The following is a 7749-nucleotide window of genomic DNA, read 5'->3' on the forward strand; positions in this document are numbered from 1 at the left end:
AAAATGAGGCAGGCCGGACGTCAAACGGAAAAAAAATATGAATGGAGTCGCAGGTTGAACCATAGCGTGTGCCAAAATGGACACACCCGAACCGGACGGGCCGTGTGTTGGAGTTGGCCTTAGCCGTCCAGGCCTCGGATCCTCTTCTCCGAGCTGCACAGGTCGACAGATCGATCGTCGTTGTTGCACGGGTCCACACGGGAAGGCTGGCCAGTTGGGCACTTGCATTCTGCTTTGGTGGAGCTAGAGCTTCAGTTGTAAGTAACTTGAAGCAACAGACAGGGTTTTATTCTGTTGCTGTCATTTAATCCGTAACGTTCTAATTGACATGCCTTTGCTTCCCTTTGCTAAGCATCATGCGCCTGACAAATTTTGAAACGTCTGTCGATTTTCAGCTTGACCCGAGCGCGGGGAGGCCGCGGACTCTCTACGGTGACGCAAGTTGTGCATGAGCGGGAGCCGGCGACGCCACAACGAGTCTGAGGTTTGACTTTTCATGTTGGGGTGCGGGGTCGTTCCCGACGCTGTAGAATGGGGGGATGGGGTTAGAGGGATGGATGGGGGCGGTGGCAGCATGACGTTGGATGGTGGTTCAGGGTGTGCGGGGCGGCGAGGCGAGCCGAGCGTAGTAACGCCGCTGGCCACGGGACGTGGGGTCCGTTGGCAGCGTAAGGGAGGAAGAAGAAGAACAATGCGCAGTCAATTGGTGGCTGTTGGATGAAGATCTAGTGCTTCAAAAAAATCATACACCGATAGGTGCCTACGGCGGATAGGCGCTCCCAGTTAACATGTTACCAAGCATGCAAAACATGTATCTAAGTATGGCAATTTTATCCATGGTACGGGTACCTGCGGATATCGTGCCCGCATGAGCAGAGTATGGACATAATTTTATACCCACGGATAGTTCCCATACCCTACCCGTTAAGTCATGGGTAGGGCACGGGTATAGTCTTTTACCCATGAATATACACATACCCTACCCGTTTATACTGACATGTGAACCTTACCCGTGATTAACAAGTGTTCCTATGTTAAAGTTGTGTCATGTGAACTCATGTTAAAGTTGCCACCAATTTTTAGTTTGAATTGAGATAATTGACATGTACTCATCTATATGTTATTGAGTTGAGATCAATATTTTTTGTCAAATGTTCTGTAGATGAATGTAAAATTGCAAATAACTTGTGTACTATTTGATCTACCCGTTGGATACCAATGGGTATGGGTAATCGTCGGGTATAGATACGGATAAGGTTTCATACCCGTGGATACGGGTATGGATAGAATTTTGTATTCATTGACTATACGGATATGGATATGATATTGCTCGCCCGTTGTCATCCTTAGGCTGTACCGATCATCTAAAAACCGGCCCTTTGTGCAAGAACGTAAAAGAAACAACTAAGCAGAGCACACAGACAGGTGCCTCTCTCGAGTATGTACTACAAAACCGGGTCCTCTGTGACGAAGTGTCTGTGCGATCGATCGGTCGGTACCACGCGTCACGTGTTTGCCGGCGACGCCGTCGAACCATGACCTTTGTGGTGGTCGTGGTCTGGTCCTGCTGCGCGCGGACAAAAACGGACGGACGGATGGACGTCCTCCACTGGTTGCGATCCGAGCCTCGCTCGCTCATGCATGCTGCGTGCATCAGGCCGCAGCTCTAGACTGCGGCACCGGGGACGGCGAGGTGCAGCGGCCGCCGCAGGCCGAGACGCCGGGTGCAGCAGACGCGGATGCCATACGAGCGGACAAGAAGTCATGATGGCATCACGCGCGCGATGGAGCCAGCAAGAATGTCAGACGCACAGCAGGCTGCGTACGTACATGCGGATCTGAGCAGCAACTAGCACATTGCATGCGCAGATAACGTACGCCAGCGGCGGCGACGGCGCCGTGTAAATGCGGCGGGGGCATCGCCGGCGCGCTTGGACCATGCATGCCGGACGATGCGGCTATATTACGTGCAACGTACTGCTAGTACGTACGTACGGGGAACGGATCGGGAGGTCCCGCGCTTACGCACTGCGTGGTTTACGGCGTCGGGACGTTGCGCTAGCTCGAGGGGCTTCCCGCTCCAAAATGCCACACCTACGTACGTACGTACCACCCCTGGCCCCTGGTCCATGCATGCAGCATGCAGGATCGCGCACGTCGCCTACGGCAAACATGAGGAACGGATCTAGCCATCTATCACAGCCTATCACTATCAGGGCACTGTGCCGACGGCCGGACCCCCCTGTCGCCTCACTCCCCGGGGCCCCGATCGCCGTTGCGCCAGGTACTAGTTCATGCATGTGATTTTACTTCGGTCATGACCCGGCGTGATGGAGCTCGACGAATAACAAGGTAGGCAGTCGATCGAGGCCTCGAGGGAGTCGTGTCGGTCGATACATGGTGCCACTTTTCAACCGGCAGTGCCTGATCGATCGGGTTGGGTTGGGTTCGGGGTGGAGAAACGCTTTTGCCCACGAGCTCCTGCTGGCCTCGCTTTTCTCTCTCTTGTTCTCGGGCCACGGGACACCGCGCTGGGGTGATCTGGTCGCTCAAGTATCGTGCCGATGTGTTGCACTGCCTGTGGCTGACTGGCTGGATGAGACGAGCAGCATGACTTTGAAGCTTTTAACTTTCCTGATATCAACCTCTCGCTTTGAAGTTGGCTCGACCTGTCTTTCATCATTTCTTGAGAGTGGCTCCATCGACGATCTCACTTAATTTCTCGGGTTCTTTTCCCATTATATGACCACCCACCTCGATCATGTGGACCAATGGGGGATCCTGACAAACCGACACAATCCCATCTAGGGGTGGAAACTGGAAGTGAATAATCCGAAATATCCGATATTCATAGTCGAGAAAATGCCTATTCATATCCGAAACCAAACTAAAAGGGAAATGAAAATTATCGTATCCAAAATTATTTAAAAAGTAAAAAAATATACGGTATGAGATTTTGACACAAATATCAAATATGGATATGGAAGTGGATATATCCATATCCGAATAAGATTATGGAAGGTAATTTTCAAAATCCTAGACCCAATGTGCCAATTATCCAACATAAAATCCAAATAAGCGGTCAAATTTTACTCTTTGTGTGATTGAAATTTCAAATTATTACTCGCAAAAAATCAAATTATTATGCATTAGGGCATCTCCAACGCCGATCCTCAAACTTTCCGCAACCGTCTGGATCGCGCCCTTCAGACCACGGAAGCATCTAACGTCGACATGTATCGGTCCGGATGCGATTTCTCCCGCAAACCGGAGAAAAAAATAGGGGAGGTTTGCGGGAGTCCAGACCGATGCCAAGCCCGCTTCTGACCGCCCTGGCCCACAAAAAACCCTCCTCCCTCCCGCGCGCGCATCCCACCTGTCGACAGCTGCCCGCATTCATGCTGCTGTAGAGCGGGCCGCTCCGCATTGAAGGCGACTCAGAGCGGACGCGACCTCTCACTGCCTCCGCCATTGAAGCGGCGTGCCGGCCGAGGGCGCCGCCCGCTGCACGCTCGGCAGAACACGCCTCCTCGCCGCATTCATAAGCCTTCATTAAACCCGCGTGGAAGCCAAGAAATCTACTCCGGCCACGCGTCTGTTCATGAGCCGACCGGCATTAAACGCAACACCGGCCGAGCTCTTCCTATCTGCCCTCTATTTAAGCAAGGCCACATGGACAGCAAGAACCGCACCCCTCCGTCGCTCCCCCATCTCCTCCTTCACCACTATTATGATGGCTTTCGAAGAGCAGTTCTCCGGTATAGAAGCCGATTGGGTGGCCTGCCGAGCCGGTTGCATATGAGCGAGGCAGCTCGCTACTCCACTTCCCGTGCAGCAAGTTGCCGCCCAAAGACGGCGCGTGATTCAGCAACTCGCCACTCCAGGCCCACTCGATGAGGAGTGGTGAGTTGTTCCAAGCCGACACGGCGGGGAGCATGGCGACATGAGCGTCATCGCTGCCGTCGACGATGCCGCGTCGTACCACGCCTCTCGTGCCTACGACCGCGCCATGCAGGCAGAGACAGAAGCCGGGTACGTGGAGAGCGACGAGTCGGTGGCCAGCGCTTCCGTGTCCGCCTCCATCATCGAGGAGAAGTAGAACACAGGAGGCCACCGCTTCGGTCCCATGAAGGCCACCACCGAGGCGACGCCGGCGTACATAGCCGGTGTCTTGCCTGGTTCTTCTCTTGCGAGGACCTCCGTCGATCCCACATGGGCTCTATGGAAGTGGAGGCGCCACCTTCTCCTCCCGCTGAAGGATCAGCCGGGGGTTCCACTCCGATGAGCGGTGGGGAAGCGAGCCGTCCTTTGCGGTGAACCATATACCCCCTGGGCTCCCATCGGTTGGGTGATCGGGCTGCCGGACATGAGGATGACGAAGGATCCGCGGGCGGCCATTTAGATTAGGTTTATTATACCTCCAGAGCCGGACTAGCTAGTTGTCGTAAATCTACTGAAATCCATCATGTTTATATGAAAATCTGGCATTTTTATATAAAATCCATCATGTTTATATGAAATTCGGCCGTGTTTGCACAAATTTCGTCCGCTTGGTTCGAGTTGTTGTGAAAATGTATGAGGCTACGGTTGGATGGCGTCCTCCGCGAACTGATCTCATCTTGTCCGCAGATGGGTGCAGAAGGAAATTTGCGGGTTGTCGTTGGAGATGCCCTTACAGTAGTATTTATTCTTTTTTTTTGGGGTACAGTAGTATTTATTCATAAACCTATTTATAATTGACTTATTGTGTATCGCATGTAGATTATTTCATGTCACATGGGTATCGACTAACTTTCTTAAGCAATACGTCGCTATTATTCATATTCCTTCCGAATCGAGTAATATCCATATGTATCCGTATTCGAGTAACATCCGATCCGTATTAGTATGCGATAACATTCATATTCGCATCCGTATTTGTTTTAAAAATATGAAAATGGTAAGGGCATTATCTGGTCCGCATCCGATCCGTTCCACCCCTAATCCCATCAAGCCACACTATAACACCAACACACGCAGCCATGCATGACCCATGATGGCGATATTATCCATAATGGAAAGTCTCGGCTTTCATCAGACGGTACTTATGGACTAATTAACGAATGGCAAATCAAATCACGAGTGCGCCGTCAGTGCCAGCTTTGACCTAGTATGTAGGCCTTTCTTCCCTACGAACGTGTCTTGAGCGGCACACAACCCCAATACTAGTACGCGGCTAAACACGCATCAACAGCAACACGCGCACAAAAACGTACTCGTACGCCACAGGGCACACCCAGGGGCGCTTCTGCTGCACACCAAGCGCTGATCTTCCCGTTCCTTCCGACAACGTCAACACCAGATCGATCGGCCACCCCGGTCCCCGGTCGTGACACCAACGCCGGTTTGGCACGAGTGAGCTAGCTAACCGCTACTACAATAACCCGACGCTAGCTCTTTGACAGGGACAACTCGGTGCACCACATTGCTCTCCCATGCCCACCGGCAAAGCAACATGCGCGCCAAAAAGAGCCATGACTTCTTAGTACTCCCTCCATTCTCAAATATAAGTTTTTTTTTCGGGTGTCTTAAATATTAGTCTTTGTAGAGATTTCATTATAGACATACACGGATAAATATAGACGTAGTTTAAAGTATAGATTCACTCATTTTGCTTCGTATGTAGTCTTTTATTGAAATCTCTAGAAAGACTCGTATTTAGGAACGGAGAGAGTACATGACCAGCCCCGCTCATTGGTGATGGCAATGACATCTCCTTCTCTGTTGGGAAAAAATGATGCTCACAAAAGGGTTTGAATAGTCGTTGAGTACGGCCTGCCAGTGTGATGTGGTACCGGCCGATGTGTTTGCTAACTACCGGCTAGAGAAATCCACATCAGTAGCTAGCTAGGCGTAGTTGGGGTGTAATCCCATGTACTCACTGGTACCGATGACACTGTTAGGCATAGCTGCCGACTGAAAAGACAACACGAGAATGTTTATTCAGAGCGCCAATAATCAATAATCATTAGTTCCATAAAACAGCCACTCAACAAAAGCTATATTGATGGAGTATTAATTAAAGAGATAGTTAGAGAATAATGCAAGGCAACTCATGAATAAATCTAGAAGACTTCCAGAATTTATAGGAATTGTGTGGGATCATTTTTTACCAACCATGTGGTCGGAAATTTAGAATTGTACTGCTAGTTTGTGCGAGGAGGTTATGAGCATATGTGTGCCGGTGCACATGATATTGAAGAGCAACTAATTAAGGGGTGGTTCCCTTTCCGGGAGCCCCGCAACGGCCATTTTTGGTGGGCATTCTCTCGGCCGCCGCACGCCGCACGGGTCGCGTGTTGTGCGCTTCCTCGGGATTTTACTTTTTTATTTTCCTATACGGGTTTTTTGTGATTTAGATTGTTTTTTGCAGGTTTTTGACTTTTGCCCAGTATTCCCTAGATTTTGAAGATTTAAAAAAAATGCATGAAAAAGGATGCGCTTTTTGGCTTCCACGAGAGGCACAAGTTTGTTTCCGCAAGCCTCTCGAAAAAGGAAAAAAAAGCGCCACAAGAGGCAGAGATTTGCTTCTGTGTGTGCCTCTCGAAAAACGGAGAACGCGTTCTTTTTTGCTTCCACGAGAGCCAGATATTTGCTTCTCGTGGAGGCACAAACTTGTTTCCTTGAGAGACACAAATTTGCTTCCGCGAGAAGCACATCTGCGCCTCTTAGAAAGGGAAAAAAGTGAAAAAGGTGTTTCCGGCTACGGGTTTTTTGTTTTCTTTTCATGAAAAAAAGTTCATGTTAACATGGGATCTAGTCTCGAAGATCTCGACGCGATAAATTCAACAATGAAAACGGTTTGAGATTTGGACGCAGGGTTCAAGAGATAAACCATTTTAAATAATCAAATCTATGAAAAAAGGAAAAACTCACAGGTTGTGACAAGTGGCGCGCATGCAGTGCACCATTTATCAGCGCCTGAGAAGGTGCGAATGACGCTGGCAAAGAGTACCCCTTAACTAGTGATCTCGATGATATGGGTGTATCCGCCGTCCAAAAGTTCTAGAAATCATACACAAACATGGATACACACACAGACACACATTGTGGCCTATCAAGTCGAACTAACAATGTGATCATTTATGGCCCACAAAAACAAAAGAGAGGCTAAACACTAAGGGCCTTTTGATCCATAGCAAAAGTGGAAAACAACATGAAAGGTGTTCTTTTTGTCAGTGACACCATTCACCCATTTTTTTAAAAATATATAAAACTTCTATTAGTCAACGCACCAGAATGGCAACCGTCACCGATGAAGGATCTAACCAATAGATATGCGAATGCAAACGAACATAAATAGAATCCGCGAATGCAAACACCGACATAGTCCTGCGAGATCCACTAGAGATACACCTCCATATACCCTCCGATGACGCGAGACGCGCCGTCGGGATGGGGCCTCTGCGGGGAGAACCTTATTCCATCTTTACGGAGCTGCCACAAGCTCGTCTTTTTGAGTAGGACGCACACCCTAAAAAAACTCAAGAAAACACCTAGAAAATGAGCAAGAGCCATCTCGCCAATGAGGGCCAGGATCCACTGCGCCTCCATGTCCCTAAGGCCACAGAAGATGAGGCAAATGGGCAGTGACACAGGTAGGAGGCGGGAATCCCTAGTTGTCTGGAGACACTCTATGGAAGGAAATGGTTTGGGTCGTTTCCGTCAACTTGGTTTTCCCTTCCCAACCAATTAATTGGTGAACAAAAT

The sequence above is a fragment of the Triticum aestivum genome, chromosome 6D, assembly GCF_018294505.1.
Source record: "Triticum aestivum cultivar Chinese Spring chromosome 6D, IWGSC CS RefSeq v2.1, whole genome shotgun sequence".
Taxonomy (NCBI): Eukaryota; Viridiplantae; Streptophyta; class Magnoliopsida; order Poales; family Poaceae; genus Triticum; species Triticum aestivum.